Here is a 20,489-nt window from a genome sequence, read left to right on the forward strand (position 1 = left end):
ACCGAAGTATCCGAGTACGCGTGTACCGAAACACAGGGACTTCGATGCACATCTACAGATGCACTAGGACACACGCGTACACGTGAAGCGCATTGAATATTATACGAATCCAAACACGTATGTATTAATTACACGTGTACACGTGGAATAGAGGTCTGTGCATCGTGCAGCGCATGGATTTCTTCGAAGAAGATCACAAATCCGGCAAAGCGATGGAATCGAACAAAAAGAGTTGTTTCGTTGCCGAAGTTTGTTCGATGCAAGAGTGTTTCACACTGCTTTTTTTCAGAGCTATCTATCGATGCGGGTTATTGCGTCGGCTAGTTCTGACTGTTGCGTTGCAGGACGACCTCTGCCACCGCGACATATATTAAAATCAACTTTACGATCGTGCGTATATCACTCGGCGGGGCTGGCTGTGCACTTCTCACCGGTTCCACGTAAACAAATGTAATAAACTTCGAGCGGAATGCTTCTAACGATGCTCCTTTCCCGAGACAGCTCGGCTTGCACGCAGTTGCAACGCGCGGCGATGACATCAGGGGTCGCGCGAGTACTTGACCCTGCTGTTTTCCATAATATGGTCAATTAGTGCAAGTCGGAACGCTGCCGGCTCGTGAACTCGTTTTCGAGTGTTTAACACCACCGTCGCATCGGGCGAGCTCGAAGAACGCGAGAACTTCTTTCACGAGTGCCGGCGATAGATGCACTCGGATTACTCTCGCAGATTGAATAAACATGATAATAAATATGTCAACTATTATAAAAGTTGTGGGGAATTAAACGCTTAACTTACGTCATGCGAATTAAAAGGTTCCCAGCATCTTCTGTCAAAAATTATTATTATACAGACTGCAGAACTTGTTGCAAGATAAAAATATTTTGCATCTGTTGCAACAAATAAAGCAGTAAATAGGGAATTCCTTTCTCCGTTAAGAATTATAACAGTTTTGCTATATTATATTGGCGTTTTTAAAATTGTTAAATCTTCGTATTTGCTTTGGATTTTATCAGCTCAATTTTTCTATAAATCCATAAAATCCGCGGATTACATATAACAGCCCGGTGCCGCATTATTTATTTTTATATCGGTCGAAGACAAATATAAAATTTCATCGGATCCGAAATAATATAGAATTTCGCTGAAATAATTATCGGAGATTTCTCGACGCGGCAGATTCCGTGTGTGCCGTAAAGTGTCTAACAATTTCAACGTAATGATAGCCTCGTGACTGCATAATTGCACGCCGGTATAGAGAGCGAAATGGTTTAGAACCTAAACTAAGGTAATTAGGTAATTATGACATCGAAGCTGTTTAATTTAACGCATTCTTTGAGTCGGTTTTAAAATGGACGAGTAATTCAATAGGTGTATAATAATATAGGATATGCAGGATTCTTTATGGACGGTCTCTCAAGATTGTATCTTTCACAGTCCACCCTGTAGAATGTCTAATAGTTTCAGCACGGAGCGTAGACCTCGCGTTATTATGCCTCTGCTCGTTAAGAAGCAAGAAAGCGGAGGAATGCGTGCGATATCTGACATTTGCAAACTAGCTGCCGCTTAGAAATCAGACATCGATATACCGTGGCATTAGCCGGCTATTAATATGTCATCATTAACGGCGTATCAGAGACGACGCTGCACCGGGACGCAACCTTCGTGACGATTAACGGTAGTTTGACTTTTCCTTCGAACGGATACCGACACGAATCGATCACGGTGCGACATCTCGACGGTATCGGTGCCTGCATCGTAGATGCAGTCGACGATACCGTTAACAATTCATATCGATAGCTTTCGGTTCACACGGAACGCTCCTCCACGGACTACCCCATAAATAAGTTATATTTTCTAACCGAAAACAGACATTAACGATTGTAAGAGAAATATTCTGACAATAGTATGCTACCTGTTGACATCGAACGGCGAAAAATATCTTAGATGATCTCTTTCGAAATCGTTGAAATTAATTGCGGATTTTTGTATAAGTGGATGATCAAGGAATTAAAGTCAACATCATAAATTAACAAGTTTACGTTAAGGAACATGCAATGTTTTAATGAGATTCGAGCTTCATTGAATTATTCTTATTTTTTAAACAAATTCTGACATTTTCAATTTACGATATTAACCCCTTGCACTATAATAACGAGTCAGGCTCTTGATAAAGATTCCATGTAAGATCTATTGAGTATGAATATTGTTAATTTCTTCTAAATCAAAATTAAATTGAATTCTTCTGTTATCAAAGTCTAGGAACGAAACTGAACAAAGACAATACAAGAAATAAAAATTATCTGATATTATTAAAGAAAATATTAAGGACAAATAAGTGCGAATTAAAGCAGCGTGAAAGGAGGCGTAGTGCAAGGGATTAACTAGAATTTTGGTGCATTATCATGTATATATCTTTCTCGTATAAACTTTCATGTATAAACTTAGTCTCCTCTTCATTCGAAGCATCGTAACATTATTAAAAGAAGCACAGTAATTGGGACACAGTAATATGGACGAAAACAGGTGTCCCGAAAGGTCATTGGATGGAATTGGGATCGAAAACACCTCTTTTTATTTCGTTGAAAAGTTTTATTAATCATTCTTGCTACTCGAAAAGTTCTTCTTGAAAATGTAAATGAATCGATCGAAAAATCGAAATATATTTTCAGCGTGTTAAATTAAAGTTGGAATATCGAATGACAGCTTCAAGAAAACAAAAGCTTGCTTAGAAACACAGAAATTGGGACGTCTTATTACAGACGTAGAATAAACTTGAAGCGTTTTCAATCGGATTCGACGTCCGCGACGCGACGCAGCGACTGCACTTTTGCGCTCCGCGTTGCATCAAACGGAGCGTTGTTCCGCCTACGCGACCGAGTAATTTGCACGTACGCTGGCTGCTTGCCGACACGACCTCTGAATACAGCCGATGCCCTATTTACAAATGTCAAATTGTCCATACGCATTACGTCCGTTCCTGCTACGTGCCGAAGTGGCCGCGCCGGGCTTCTTTGCATGTAATTATCGGTGAAACATCGAATTCCGTGTCCGGCAGAACAGAATCGTTCCTCGAGAACCACCGCAGTCGGATATTCTAACGTAGGACGTACATACTTTCCCACAGGACTATTGACGATGACAAAGCTGCAGTGGGTCGATGCAATAATCTATCTACCTTGGATTTATTTAATACTCAAGTAAAATAATATACTTAAATAAAAATATTATATTTAATACCGAAATAAATAAAATACTTTTCTGAAGGGGAGAGAAATTACGAGACTCCGTGGACGTTTTCATTGCGGTAGGTAATCTTGTCTGTCTCGCACGACAGACCAATTAATTCGTTATATTACTATTTTATGGCCGCAGTAATTACAACTTCTTTGGGCTTATTAATTTCTTAGTTGAGACATCATTTACATTTAGTGCACATCTACATACAAGGATACATATATATGTATTTCATACGTCGAATACAACGTATTTCCATAAATTTATTTTATAATTATTATTAATTACATATATTTCCATAAAGATCCACAAAGAATATTGAAACATTAAAAGAAGAATTAAGTGTAATTGTATCGAAGGAGCACGTTATGATCCTTACGTGGATACTACAGTGCTCTACAAGGAAATAAGAAAAATAAAAGGCATATAAACTCCATTCTTTGTAGCATACCTACTTATAATAAACTGATTAACTACTTCTAAATAAAAATATCGATTGAATAGGATCAAACGACTTGGTTCACCCGATTTGAAATCATTATCTCGAGGGTCCGGCTCGTTGTTACGTGTCAGTGTTCGTTAGAAACAGTTTGCAGCTCTCGGAGAAACATTTTGCCAAGATTGGTAGCGATGCCTGTCCAGTCAGGGCTTATCGAACGTTGTTTATGTCGCGTTCGGTAGCCGTTTCGTGTACAGGGGTTTGGGGGTAGGGGGCGATGGCTGGACTTGTGCACGCGCTACCGAAAATTCCGTGAACACCTACGCACGGTCCAGATGCACTTGACCGACACGATAAAAAGAAACCGGCGAGTCGCTCTGATCCTGATAAACCCAGACGTCGTTGGCCAGCTGATAAATCTGCCGCAACAAGTTCGCGAAATTGTTTCCACGTGTAATCATTTGACCGCATCGTCATTGTCCTTTCGACGTGCCCCGTACAACTGCAAATTAAACGTTGGAATAAACTTTATATACTGGGTGTCGCAGAAGATCGCTTTCCGTTCCATTGTCTCAGAACAAAAATCTTTTTTTTTGATTTTGAAAAATCTGTATAGACGAAAGGAAAATGTCCGTTTCGAAGTATGACACTTTCCACGATTTTTGGGAGCCTTTTCGTTTTATCGATTTTGTTATAAATATCTATAGGCCATTTACTTCAAATTAAACTATTTTATTTTGTTCAGGAGAGTCTATAGAGTATTATTAATAATTGAGCTTAAATATAGAAAATCTATACGTAGGAAAGAAAAAATATCTATTTCGAAGTGGGATTATGAGGATCTTGTTTCCTACAAGAATCTTTGTGACAATTTGCGAGTTAATAATAACAATATTTAGTTATATTGTCTTATCTAGAAATGTCCAGAGTAATATTAGTTTTATTTATATCTGAGAGGTTCTTCACAGCGAAATAAAAAACGCTGTTTTTGAGGCGCCCAATGGATGTAGTGGAATGCGATGAACGCTCAACCGTACTCCTTTTTGGGAATGTGCTATGCCAACTCAGCTTAATGAGGTTTCGTGATGATAATTGAAATTGAATCCCGCTCAGTTTGCTTGTAGACAGTTTATTGATAGTTGAATTGGCTGCGCCTGTATCGACAGTCAGCGTGAGTTGTCTGTTTGTTATTCTGATCGAAGCTGATGGTGTTCGTGCATCTTCTTATACGTATAGTTAAAGCTACATACAAGGAACAACGATGTCTTGGCTAATGAGAATTTGAGTTTTGTGTTTCTGTTGATTTTACGCATTCATTACGGACATAATGGTCTTAGTTACTATTTTGACAATGAACAAAAAGAGGAAAAGTTTTTAAGACGTCGACAATGGTGGTCCATGAACGTACATTTTTTTGGTATTCTAATGATTTCGGAACTCGTAGATTTCGATAATTTACAATGTTATGTTATAAAACATATCCATGTTTAAAACTCTGATAGACGTGACTAAAGTATCCTAATCTTCTGCTATATTACCCTATGATCATTCATGTACAAAGGGTTAATAACGCGACACCAGCTCATATCTTCTTGCGCGGTGAGCCTAGAGAACACTTCTGCGTAAGAAGCAACCAGACACAACTGTCACTGTTAACCCCTTGTCGTACCATTTTCTTTACAATTACTATGATTAGAATCTTTCCGACCGCGCTAATTTCTTAGAAGAAAAAGGAATTTAATATTTATCGCGTGCTTACATTTACTCGAATGTTTAAAGATTAGTGACAAGAGAATAAAATTTGATTACTACTTAAAGGAATAAATGAACATTCATACCTCAACCGCTTATTGTTACAAATCTCGATTACGAGTCTGACTCGTCAAAGTACGGCAAGGGGTTAATGAGGCACGCGTGTTTGAAACGTGGAACGGTGGGGGCGTGTCTCTCGGCGACAGAATTTTCGCCGTTTCGAGGAAGTTCGGTTATTTTCGCGAAGAGCATGCATTACGATTCGCTTTGCTCTCCCGTTAGGGTGGTAGATAGTACGAAGAAGGAAGAAGGGAGCAAGGAGGGCCCGCAGCCGCGTAATGGAACGCCGGTCTTGGCTATCTAGCCGCACCCGCCACTAAATCACGAGATATTACCACCATTGTGCTCACAATCAGTCGTAATACCTACCACCGACACGGCGCGACCCTGTGTCAGAATATACCGCACGATCGTCTGGGTTACCGTCGATTTCCGATTATTATCCGAAGCAGACGAACATCGGAATGGCCGGCGCGGCCGATCGCATGCGAGGATCGTTCAGCGAACCGTGATCGTGCCCCGCGTCCGTGTAAGGAGACGAAACGCGAGGAAACGAAAAAGAAACCGCCGACCAAAATAGAATACCTCAGCGTATTATTTACAGACTCGTTCCTGATATGCGAGCTTGTACGCGGCGCCGTCTTACGGAAGATCCAAGTGTCGCAATTCATAGCGCACGCCGCACGTTCCGGTGGAAAAACGATGACCTCAGCGAGCACCGTATCAAATTGTACTTCATCACTCTCGAGTGAATTGTAACTTATTTTAGTCGAGCTCATTGTCAAATGCACCGTTATGCGCATTTCTGGGACAAAGTTCAATCGCTTTTGTTTTATTTATAATCAAGACATGAGACACGGTGACATCTTTTATTTATATTGAAAGAAATCTCTTATAAATGTAGATTTATAATCTAATTTTTAATTTTGTTTAGAATGATATTTTAGCTACAATGCAATTTTAACTTCGCTAGGATATTTGAACGAATTTTAAGATAGAATCATTTTGTCAAATTTCTAGGTTCCAGGTTAAGTACATTAATCTAGAGACCAGCTGTCCAGGTGAGACACGTTTTAAAAACCATACGCGACTAATGTATATTGTTTTATAACGATGCTAAGATTGGATTTATTTAAACTTTTCTTCACAAGAAAAGTGTAGCCAAAAACTTCTCTTATAAATATTTTTATAATATTAAAAATTGTAAAAGAAAAAGTCAGAAGCCACTTAATTTAACTGGTTTGTTAGTTCTAGTGTTAATACTACATTCATTAAATTATTAGGTTTACTGGAAAGTTCTGTTCGCTAATGTCATTTCATTTGTGACTTCTCAAAAATGGTAATCATAAATCGCCATCATGTTGGCAACGGGACATAAGTTACGATTATATTAAATTATTACAATAATATTTATACAAAATTTATTGTTTTCTTTCTTTTTCAGAACGGATAGAATTTTCCGGTAGACCTAATAATAAAATTAAATTATCAACATTAGTTTCTCTATTTCTAAGGAAAGTACAAGGGTTCAGTGGTCGATTGTTAATCATCGCTACATCACGGATATTCATGCAAACTAAAAATCGTTTTTCATCAGTCCTGCTGAACAAGAGTTCGATAAAAATGTGCTTCCTCTTCGAATAACTTCAATAAATTAAAAATAATTGAACAAGTCTCTTCGGATGTCTTTATTGCTCTGCGCTTCGCTCGCCATTTCCGAAACATTTTTCGTACATAAAGATACAATTCTACGGTTCGAACATGTACCCGATCGCATAGTAATCCGCGTAATTAAAAGCTCGCGATACCGCAAGAGAATTACTTATCTCCCAGCATCATCTTCCGACGCTGTTCAAGCGAAATTCTATTCGGTTCATTTAAATTGAAGAAGTTTCACCGTTTTCTCCCGAGACACCTACGCGCGGCGCGCGACGTGGTTAATTACAGCCACGAAACGGATCGATTTAACGGCCGATAGGATCATGCAGGCGCCGCTCTTGGTTTCCATCGCGGCTAGAAACCGACGGCATCATCGCCGGATATTTGCATTCAAAGTTGCATCGCCGGCGCTGAGACACGCCATAAAATAGCGACAAGGATGAGAGTGCGGAGCCGCGATGCCGGAGACGACCGCGGCAGGTAATTAACTAAGCGTTTGAGGACGCGTGTAAAAAGTTTTACGAGCGAGGTGACGCGTCCGCCGGGTTTATCGGACTTCGCGGCGAGGCGACGCGATGCTGTAAGTTCGCGATGAAATTCATGGAATCCAGGAGGTCACGCCCAAAAAGTTCGCGAGCGTGTTGCGACGCGGCCTGGTGCGGAGCGGTGCGGAGCGGTGCGGAGCGGTGCGGAGCGGTGCGGAGCGGTGCAGAGCGGCGCGTCTGGTCATTGTGGCGATAGCAGCGCGGCAGCTGCGGTGATAACGCCGTATGATAAATAGACACATTCGCCGCACGTGACTGCCTACTGATAAATCCGATGACATTTTTCGAATGCCGTCGTTCGCGCCGCATCGAAAACGTACCAGCCGAGAGAAAATGCGGGACGCTGATTGTTAAAAGCGGGCACGTCTCGCGTAATTGCGATTATGCCGATCCTTTACAACCGCGTTCTCGTCTGCCGGTATCTGGGCACGTATACCGGTCATTATTATTGTTTATTTATTTATGTGCCGGCGGCTGCGGGAACAATAGAGTCGTTAATCCGACTTTGACGTTTCACGTGATCCCGTACGGCTTATTTTTTTTTAAATCCTTATAAGGAATTCAACGGAGAAGCTACTAAACGGGTTTACAGTTACCATCAGTATTTAAAATGTATGCGCAGAGAAAACTGATGTAAGAGGTGCAACGGGAAAATTACAATGGATGATAATTCTGTGGCTGTAAGGAGAAACGCCGCGTGTCACGGTGTCAAGGGATTTAAGTTATTGCATTAATTGAATTGTACCGTATACGATTTATGTATTTGTTGGAATGAACATCGTGAGAACACGTCCTATTGATTTGACAAAATTATGCGATTTGAAACATTACGAGGCTTTGGTGATCAGAACTTTAAGTGACAAAATCTTGTAAGTGACATGGCGTTCTTTATTGTAACTTTAGATTTAGACTGATGATCTTTATGCGAAACAAATATTTCTATGTTAACACTTTACCGACCGATAGCCTGTGAATTGGTTGCCATAGTAACCATTAATTTTGTATCTATTATTGCGATAAATGTGTTAGCATGTACTACCGTAAACTTCAATATTATTATATGAACTTTTAAATATTAAATATCTTTCGCGATTAATAAGATATATAAAATCAAATTAGAAACGACAATTTAACTAAATTATTATGACCGAATGACCGGTCGGTAAAGTGTTAACTATTAAAAACAGATGTTAGAGCAGTTTATGCAATCCGAACATCGTCAGTGTAAGTTTTTCTGAACACCGTAGAACGGTTAAGTACAGTTCAATATTCAAAATTGTTGCTGACCTTTGCATATTAATTTTGGGGATGTATAAACTGCGTCCATCGACACAGTAAACCGTAAAAATTTCGATGCACCAATTCCACCAAATAAATTCGTTTTATCTACGTTTCACCAACAGTGATAACGGTTATCAGGAGGCAGCGCTGATGACAGCGGTCAGACTCGAAAAAAAAACATGTTCATATTTGTATATACTGGGTGGTTTTCGTCGAGATATGTTTCATGTAATTTTCTTTTGAAGAAAAATGATAGAAAGTCTCGAAACAATTCATTGTGAAACATGGGTATATACGTATTGTTATCAGGACAATCACTAAATTATTAAATGAAAGCTGAAAGATATGTTAAATATTTCTATTCTTTTATTTTGTTTAGTTTTATATCAAAACGTATGTTTCTATTTTGCTTATCTTTCAATAAAAAATATTCTTCTATTTTATCTTTATTTTGTATATTATAATAAAATGTATTAAATATTTCTATTCTCTTATCTTGTTTATGTATGTATAAAAATATATTTTTACTTTGTTTATCTTTTTGAATAAAAAATATCCTTCTATTTTAAATACAAAAATTTGTCTTATTCGATGAATGTAAAGTTAAGTAATTATGCCCGGAAACAAACCAAAAGGCACAGTAATTGGTGACCGCACAGTAACAGGTTCTACTACCATAATATCGAGAATTAAGCCTTTGCAACTACGCTTTGGTGTTCTCTCCTTTTTAATTCCCAATTTGCTATGATATTTTATAGTTCAGGTTCAAGTATTTTTCGATACGTAACTGCAGAATCTATTCCGAACTGTTGAGAAATACCAGTGCTGTTCTTTCGTAACATGTAATCGTGGCATAATTCATCAACACATTGTAAACCAGCGAAATAAACCATTTGCACTCGAAGTCAGTTCAACTGCAAATCTAAAATAATTTTTCTGGCTTCTAGTGTCTCCATTTTATGTAACAATATTTATTTTATGCATATGAAATTGTGTCTCGTGACTCATATAATAGTTGCGCTTTTAACAATTTTTAAATCTAAGCTTTGGCGATGTCAATTATAAATAATTTTGGAATGTAATACAGTGATTTTAATGGCACCGCAGAGTCGCCACTCGAGTGTTAAGGGTTAACAGTGTGAAATTCAATGTCGAGTCTGACTGCATAGGACCGCGGAGGGCTAATAGAACACGTGCGGTTAATTAGCGGAATCATCTATTCGTACAAGTCTAGTTGCATGTACCGCGTCCCAAGTCACATATTTTTCTCAGTGTCGTTCGGACTCGCGTCGAATCTCCGGTATTCCAGGAGGATCACGCTTAATGAAAACCTGCCTTATCACCTGGAGAGCGGGAGTAGCGATGTATTTTCGCAGAAAAGACTCGCGAGACCGAGGCGAGGCGAGGCAAGGCAAATTTATTGTGCTCGGACTTATATTGTCCCGTAAGAACAAAGACTGCAGAGACAAAGAGAAAGAGAACGTCCTGCGGGACGCGGCGGGGACGGGGGCGGGGGAGCTAAGCAGACAGAAACAAAGGAGGAATATATTATTATACCGAGGGAGGTGTCATCGGAGGTGACGGCACGCCGCGAAGAAAACAGGTGAGAGAACCGCGCGATGCATTCGAATCATCCTGCTCGGCTCTGCTCGGCCTCGATCAACAGAATTCCGCTTGGAATCGAGCGGGCGAGCCGAGCGGCGAGCTAGACAGCGAAAAACTAAAGAAACTCCGTCGGGGAAACGTTTTATTTCCTAATAACGCCGGCAACCGGTGGAACGGGAGTACCACTCGGTTCTCTGTCTCTGCTCGGTTCTCTCGCCGCGGGATCGAAATAAAAGTCTCTCCCGGCCAGAAAACTAATACCGGTTGCACAAGTCGATCGCTCGTTACGATCACAACGAAATCCTGTTGCACGCTATTCAGATGAATAATTACGAAACATCGCGCGACCTTAATTCCATTATAATTAAAGTAAGGTCCGCGGCTCGGAGCGCTGCGCTCGCCGATCCATGCGAGCACCCGATTCGAACGGTGACGCGTAATCCTGCATTAATACAGATCCTGACCCAGATCATAGTTGGGCATTTTTCGTATTATTTCGAATAAATATGTATCCGAGACAATCATCCGAATAAATTCTTTTTAGTCGGACATTTCAGTCGAATAACGACCGTTCGTTATTCATCATAAATTATTCTTTATCTGAATTAATTATTTGCATAATTCTCCATTCGAATAAATTATTTGCACAATGCGTTATTCAAATAAGTTATTTGCATAATTCTTTATTCGAAGAAGTTATTTGAATAGAGATTTTAAAATTATGCGAAGAATAATGCGATTGTTGACTGTTTCTGCTTTTACGTAATTCTGTAAGAATATATTTATACGAAAACATTCAGGATTATTTCAATTCAGTTCAATAAATATCTTGATGTTATTATATCAGCGAATGCCGCATTTTATACGCTATTATTTCTGTTTGAAACATTTTTCTGTAGGAAAAACGATTTTCTAGTAATTTGTGTGGCAGATCTTGACGGATCAACCTGTACATATCTTATACTAAACGTTTATTTTGGGATAATGAAATGGCTTATGGATTCTTGCTTTTCCAGGGTTACTTTCGCGAAACAAATGAAAAAGGAGGAATTCGTGCGTCGGAATGCAGGGTCAGCGGACGGGACCGGAAGAGTGGCAGCAGGAAATTGGAATATGTAATAACCTGTACTCAAGGTGGACGCGTATCGTCAAATGGAATCCGGCCACACGCGGAAAAGACGACGACGACGACGACAGCGATGCGGCGTAATCGCGAGACTTAACTGGCAATTATCGTTTATTTCGAGCGTCCAGCCGGGCAACAGCAGTCTTTCTGCTGAGGTATCAGTATTCGGTTCGCCTTATAATGGCCCGGCCGAGGTTTACAGGTCGTAAATCGCGGTCCGGGGCATTGGGCAAGGCGGGAACTAATCGAGTAGCCCCTTCGTATCCCCTCGAGATCGATCGGCCCCCGTCCTCTATTCCATTCCGTTTCGTTTCATTGCGGTTTCCTTCTATCAATTATTTCGGATCTGGAATCGTGTCTATAAATCCACGGAATCAGGATACGCCGCGTTATTATCCTATCCGGGCTACCTCTCCTCGCGCAGAACTACGCCGATTCTTGCCGGCCCGCGAAATTGTGAAAACGATGCACACCCATTTTAACGGGGGGGCCTCGATCACACCTAAACGGATACCGTTTCCTGTGGAAAGTGTTTCCGAACTCGGCGATCCGTCTTCGATCGGTTCTAGTCGCTACGGATTACGGTAACTGAATTCTTCCAAGACCTAGCTGTGGCGCAATCTTTGTTCTGCTGGTTGGCATGGTCGGGCCTGGATAAATTTCATTTGCAATGAATTGAATTGTAATTCGAATTCCTTTTCGAACTGTTGTTTTCAATGTTGTTGGTTGAAAACGAAGTTAAAATCGATCAGTAGTTAGCAATCTTTTTATTTATTTATGTAGCGATTTAAAAAAAATTATTGTTGATGTAAGTTTATTTATTTCAGTGCGATCGCATTAACTACTTTAATAGTAGACTATTAAAGTTGTTAATCATAATTAACAACTTAGACAACGTAGACATTTTTTGACTCACATGGTACACATATCTTCTGCCATTAAATCAGTATACTTTTTTAGCACTCTGTACGGGTTTCTAGAGATGGTGTCTAAGTACTGAATAAAGGAAGTAGTGCCAGGTGAAAGGGCAAGGATCTTAGAGGAACTTGTACATATGTCATTGTATACCATTCTGACTATATTATATGAGACAAACACGTGTATATAACTTCTTGACTTTCTTTCAAATCAAATAATTCAAAATTTCTCTAAAATCCAATAATTTTCCCTTTAACACATTCGTTATCGACTTCTATCGTATTATACCTAAAACTTATGCTAGCTACGTCATTCTCACATTCTAACCTCGGCGAAAGAAAAAATCATTTGAAGATCTTTGGCATTTTGATAAACAGAGTAAGAAAGAAGAATAAATTTATGATGCAACACGTGCGGCCGGAAACACTATCATCGTCACGTAGTATTTAACTACAGGAAACACAATTACAATCATGCAATACGCATACTTTTAAAAGCATGCATATATTTAACAGCATTAAATATAGCTGTAGGGACATGTATGATAATGTTAATAATCGATGAAATGATTAAATATGAATATCAATGAAGAAAGTTTGGAGGCGCTGCGTTCAACTGGATTTCCGGATAGCTTAGCTCCAAAAACAGAACAGTAAATTCTTCCCAATTAATATAATAATTATATTAATAATAATATTAATAATAGTATAATCGTATCTGTTCTACCCAAATTGTCCATTTTTGTTTACAAGCTAAAAAACAATTGAGGTGGATGCACTGTACTGTCCGTTGCTAAAAAGATGGCACTATAACCTCACGAAGCTCGCTTTTATCATTAAATTAATTAACGCGACCAGCAAGGGGGATCGGTCATACGCTCCGCTTTATAACATCAGCGCGTAACTTAGCCTATAAATAAATAAATAAAATGAAATAAAAACAAAATTGAAGAGGCCAAGGTTGCTTGTTTAGAATTTATTTTCTTCCTTATTTTCTGAAAATTGGGGCTAACAGGAAAGAATTATTTCTTTCAATAAGGGAAACGCGTTTACGCTACTTCTTGCGAGTGTGTTAATACGGATGGGTTAGTGAAAATTGGTCCTACACGTTTGAGCATCGGGCAATACCTATAACATTTGGATGCAGATAAGATATTTCGTTAACTCTTTGCACTGCTATTCCTTTCGGGCTTTGTTGACTACCACTTATTTATGCTTAATACTATTAATAATAGGAACAGATAATTTTTACTTCTTTTATTGTCTTTATGTACTTTTGTTTCTAGACTTTGATAAGAGAATAATTTGTCTTTATTTCGTGTAGAAGAAATCAATATTATTCATATTTAGTAGATCCTACATGAAACATGTATCACGAGTCTGACTCGTTATTATAGTGCAAGGGGTTAAAGACAAACGATATGGACGTGAGATCCTGGACAGCAATCGAACAGTACAATAAGCATAGCGATGGAAGCTTACGGTTCGTTGAAGAAGCACATTCTCACCGGACGCACCTGCTGCGACAGGCATATTCTCGCAGGTCGTCTCGAACGAAAATTACCCGGGGCCCGGCATCGCGAGAGCATCGCGCACTCGTGCACGGTTCCCAGCAGCTATGCATTGGCAGGCGGGCATCTATAACTCAATCTCTCAGATCGGTTGCGGTTCGGTCGGAACGGTCCCGCCGCGCCGGCTCGGTAACCAGCTTGTTCCCGGTGCGTAATGATCCTAGTCGCAATTTCTATCCGAAGGAGAGGCCCGGCCGGGGTAAAAACGCCGCGCCGCCGATCGATGGACACGTGAGGTCCGTTTATGCACGGCCAAGGTGTCCATGCACGCGTTGCATTCCGTGTACATATGCAGCCTATCCGCGCGCGTTACGGCCTTGCGCGTTCGCCAGAATCTGGTGTACGCTCCGCCAATAGGGATCGCGTGCGGTTTCGCGTGGATTGCCGAGTGATTGACGCGAGTCAAGACCGCAAAAATAAACGCGACCGACCGCGGGCTCTCGGTGCGTGCGTTTAGACCGCAGATACTTCGCGCGCCTTCGACTGGAGCACCACCTCTTGCGATAAAATTAGAATAATCTACGAATAAGCTGCTCGGCCGACTCCTACTCCCTCGCACTTCCGGCGAGGAGATACGGGAGCTCCGGAACCTGTCCAAGTGCGTTAAACGCGAATGTAAAAGATTGAGAGGGTGGAAATCCATGATCTGTGAAGAACTGCCAAAATTTCTCATATGTATCAATAGCTTTATTCTAAAAATTATTTCATGCACGTGTGAGGTAACGTTTTATATTTATATGTAATTTATATGTAATGTTTTATATACTTATTGTCATTAAATGAATTAATATACATATTAGCTTTCCGTGTTCCTGCGTTATTTTGAAGTTTTTAGCTAATTACAAAAACCTAATKTTATACATTTATAAATTCGTCGTATTAATTTTAWAGTYTTCTTTATAAATAATTCAGTATACRGAAWTATARGGGAATATAACSWGTCGGTTCGTAARTTYATACAGTTTTAATTTCGRTTCAAAYGYCTAGCATAATAATAATCTGTTTGTATTAGCTCCGCCTACTGATTTGGCCCCTCCCTATACTAGTTTTGCCCCTCCTCTTYCTSGTTTRGCCCCTCCCCGTTTTGCATTAGCTGCCTTGCGTCAGCCAAGCTCGCTTCTCATTAGACAGTTTTTTTGTTAATAACTCGTAAACGAAGTCACTGCTTGAACGCTAAGTAAAAAATTACTTGAAATGACTTCAAGAACCCTTTATTTTGCGATTGCACGTGACTTTTGGTACACCCTGTATACGTACTATAAGGGTTCCATTATTATCAGATTTGGAACTGTCAAAATTTCCAACACGCAAGTAAATTAAAAAAGCAACCAATTTTAATCAACTTTAATATTCCAGTTTTATTTCTTTATTGTCGCGAAAGAAAGGATCGACGCAATACAAATCAAATAGTTCAATTTGTAGATATGCACAGTTTCATAATAAAATATTAAAGTAAGACGAGATAAGAAATAAAATTATATTGTAGTATGATACGTATATTTACTCTGAAATTAGATAAAAATGAATAACTTTGAACACGGTGTAACTGACTTCTAATGTGGTCAACAGATCAAAGGGATGAGGTTTTTCGTATAGTCTAAATTAAGATTTCAGCTGACAGTGCCCGGAGTTAGATGTTGGTTCCGCGTGTAATTGCGCAACCCGAAAAACTGTGTTTTGAATAAATTTACATCTGTCTCAAGGGAAAAACATACGGAACGTGTTGTTGACCGAAGGAGATAACCAGCGATACCGGGAGATTGCAGATAAGCGGAACGCGTGCGTCTGCGGCAGACGATGTGAATGCACCCTTATCTCCCCTCCCGCGACGTTGTTTACAGCCACCCACTCGTGCAGTCCGATTGCAGTAGCCTTGAAGTTTGCAGCATGGAGAACCAAGGTCGCTATTTACAGCGGCCCGCGGCAGAGAACACAATCACTTTTGAATTGAGCGTATTCTCTTCGTTCCATGTACAAGGTGTTCAACAAACCGTTATCGATCCGCGAGCGCGCCGTGTATGAAAAGTCGCGTGAACGAACGAAAAACAATTTCAATTTGATAACTTCATGCGGGAAATGGAAGTTTAATACCTGAACTTCGCGTGAGTCTATTCCATTATCGAGCAACGCGGAAAAGAGACATTACCCTAATGCCTCGTGCGACCGGAAATACCTGCCAGTGCTCTCTTTCGTCAGACAAAAACGCAATTCTACCTGATCCGTGAACACGCGCGAACTTTTCTTTCGACAGATGTCTCGGTCGATTTCGGTTTATCTTTTGATAAACACGAGCGAACTTCGTGATTTCTTGGTAACGTTCCTAACGGTAATTCGCTTTATCTGCGCTATTACGAACCTGTCATAGGACCGACGCGTCGGAGTGGCAAGATTAGTCGTTTTTGCAATATTTGTACTGTTATTGCAAAAGATCGACGTTCACTTCAATCGCGGGATATAAATGCGTAGCGATTTTCTGCCCATTTTGTGTATAAAGAGTCTGTCAAAAAAACTCCCGACACTTTTTGACACGTGATAACTTTTTCTAAAAATGCACTAAATTGCTTGAATTTCTTTTTAGATAACAAAATGACTAGCATACTAGGCACCGACGAATTATAATTACGTATAAATTATCAAATGACGAATATATAATAAAAGTTTAAGAACACTTCTATACTATTTCGACTGCATAAAAGTGACCCAAGGATCGAGTGCCTATTTAATTCCTGCTTCTTGCAATTAATGTAGACAATCGTCTCGGCTATTTATTTAGCTGGCATTTTGCATATGCCAAAAGCACAGCAACAATTTCTTTTCGAGCCGGCGAGTCTTGGGGCGCCACGATCGATCTATCACCGAGCGTATCATCGGGATCGCGGTCTCGGTAGCGTGCCGTGGCCGTTCCCCTCTTTTCCACGGTGCCACGCACCTACTAATGTCCCGGAGGCTATCATAAACTGCAAACGATCTTCTCCCCGGTGTGTTCGGCCGCCTCTTTCCATCGCGCAACGTTCCCCCCTTTTTTCCTATCTCGTCTTCCGTTCTTCATTTACCATTCGACTTTCTTATTACCGTTGCTCCTCTCTCCTCTTCGCACCTGAACCTCGACTAATTCGTTCTTCCCCTTCATCTGTTTCCTTCGAACGAGAGTCACGGTGAGAACGATAGAGATCGGGCTAGAGAGAACTTGAGAGAAAGAGTTGGAGCACCGTGTAAAGTGAGGTGGATCTGTCTTGGTTTTTTAAATATTTATTTATATTATTATTAAAAAACATAAAGACGTTATGCTAGTATATTATCAGTTAACAATATTTTGTATTTTATTGAAACACAAAATCCTTAAATATCGTGATTTTAAAATAAATGAACTTAGGACACTTTTAATATAAACGGTTTATATGTAAATGTAATATTTTTCGTTAAATTATTTACTGATTTATCTCTTTATTTATCTATCTTTTTTTAGTTAGTCTAATTATTAAATTATATGTTTTTGTTACTATCTACTCATTAACTTATTTATTTATATTTTGTGGTATTAGCCCTCGCATAAGGCGGTAGAAGTGTAATTACCCCTGAGTATTTTTGTAAACCGGAGGAATATTTATTCATAAATAAATCTCAGAATATGTATCTATCGATATTATATCAGTGCTATATTAGTTTATACAATTCGGTTATATAGAATAGAATAGGAATGCTATGATACAAATGAATTAACTAAACGGATTAAATATTAATTCTTAGTTATAGAATAAATATTAGACCTCTTCATTATTACCGTGCGTAGAAAGAATAATTGATTGTGATTTTTTATATAACACTTTTATGTTAACAGTAACGCGTTAACGGTCTATAAAACCGCTAATTATGGTTATGTAATTTTTATCTCCCGATATAGGCTACTAAATGGTCTATGAAACTTTAGAAATATCGGTGAGAGAATCTATTGTGTGTGCGTGATTGTATTCGGCACCCACTACAGTAATGCTAGTATTACCACACTTATCAAATGTGGTTTAAGAAAAGTAATTTATCGATGTGCACCGATGAAAACGTGAGCACCTTTCGCAACAACATATGGAAATAAATTTTAGCGCCATCGAAATTTTGTGATAACTCTAGGCCGACTACCTCTCTGTTTTATATCGAGGAACCAGCTCTAGAGAGGACTAGAGAAAAATAAAAAATGAGAGAACTGGTCTCTGTAGAGAAAAAGAGTGCAAATAAAGCTACAAAGGGAAATAGATACAGTTAAATAAAGCTAAAAAGAGCTAGAAAGAAAGAACGAGAGAGAGAGAGAGAGAAAGAGAGAGAGCGAGAAAGAGAGGAGAAAGGAGGAGAACTAAAAAGAAAGATAAAGAAAAAAACTAAAGAGAAAAAGAGGAAACTAAAGAGGAAGAGAGAAAGAGAGAGAGAGAGAGAGAGAGAGACAAAATCAGTGAGCACTAGGGTAACAAAAAGAGCAGGGGGAGAGAGAAAGATGGAAGTCAGAAGGGACTTAAGAGAAAATTATCCACGACTTACGACGCGCTTCCACACCGAGAACCCTGTTTCTCGAACGCGTTGCACACGAGCACCGCTGCTGCACGCGTGCACCGTTGCTGCAGCGGCTCCGCGAGGCCGTATCTCTCATATCGCAATGTGACGGGTGTGTCGGCAGTATATCAGTCCAGCCCCGCCAGCCAGTCACCATTGACAACGAGATATTAACACAATGGACGGGGAGACGCACATGTGCGTACAAGCATGCCTTTCTCTCTCTCTCTCTCTCTCTCTCTCTCTCTCTCTCTCTCGCTCTATATATCTTTCTCTCTTTTCCCATTTTGTTAATCTTCGCTTCCATAATGAAAATGTTGATGGTTATTAACGTGCTTGCCACCAGTGACAATCGAGACTACCCAATCAACCCTTTGCAAAATAATTGCAGTCGAGCCTTGCACTCTATTATTCAGACGATTAGAATGATTTTTACTGTTTCGTGACGATTTATACACACATCGCAGCAACTTTGGAACGCGTCATTTTTATTCTGTTCCTTTCTTTAGGTGCCGAAAAATTTATTACTGTTGTATAATGAATTTTTCTCCTTCATTTCATATATTTGTTTAATCCATGAGTATAACAAAAACAAGAAATCATGAATACCAAGAAGAATTAATATTAAAGTATAATATACTTGTTCAGAATTTTATATACATATGTATTAATTATATATAATATTCAGCATTATATATACATAAGTATGGCAAAAGCAAGAAATCATGAGTATTAAGAAAAATTTATAGAACTGTTGCTCGGCTTCAAAGAAGTTTTTCAATTTTACAATAATATCCATAAAATTTTGTACGATATTTACTAACACTGTAGTCATTAGGTTACATAATTAATTACTTAATTACGACACAAATGTAAATTAATTCTTAATAATCCTGGAATCTGTAACAATTTTGTTATTTGCCAATCGAGATTCCCTTCCCGGTACGTTCTTGCCTTAACATAAGTATTAAATAAAATTCAATATCAAATAAAATAAGAACAAATTTTCGTAGGAATTCTGTATATATAATTCTGAATATTATTGGAGCTGTAAGAAGTTAAATTATTGCGCAAAATAAAAACAGAAATTACAGGATCGCAAGGGTTAAATTTCAACATTTGGTCCATACGAACGTTTTCGTATCGACTGCTCCATATTGTCGAAACAAAAACACTTGCAATAATCTGCTAGATTTGGAAACGAATCGAACAACGAACTAAATTCGATTGCGGTAATTGCACGGCAACTCCCAGCCGAAGACAAATGCTACGGAGAGCCTAAGTCGGATGGTTATTACGAGAACGCCGACGTGGTGGGCTGTTAATTATTAAGAAAATCGATAGGCAAACTGTCTCGATTTCGGTTGGCTGACGGCCCGTGAAAAAGGAAAGGCACACAAGGGAAGCGAAAGGGCGCCAAGTGGATGGACGTGACGCGAGAGTAATCAATCATTCGCGGGGATTTAAAGACTATAGCCCGAACAGGCAACACGGAACGACGAGGTGACCGGGTAAATGGAGGAGGATCCTAAGAAATTTTCGATGACGAAACGTTTCGCGCGAACAAACTGGAGCAGATCCTACTCGGATCGTTCCATGATTGTAGGATGATCGTGCCGAAGGATATTTCAACGGCAAACGCGATAGTGATTCTCTTCGTGCTCATTTTTACAAATTGGTCAATTTATTCAATATTCATTTCCCACTTTCGTCTTATTCTATTTCTTATCGTTTTCGGTTAGTGTGTATAAAATCTCGCG

This window comes from Augochlora pura, chromosome 10 (assembly GCF_028453695.1).
Source record: "Augochlora pura isolate Apur16 chromosome 10, APUR_v2.2.1, whole genome shotgun sequence".
NCBI lineage: Eukaryota > Metazoa > Arthropoda > Insecta > Hymenoptera > Halictidae > Augochlora > Augochlora pura.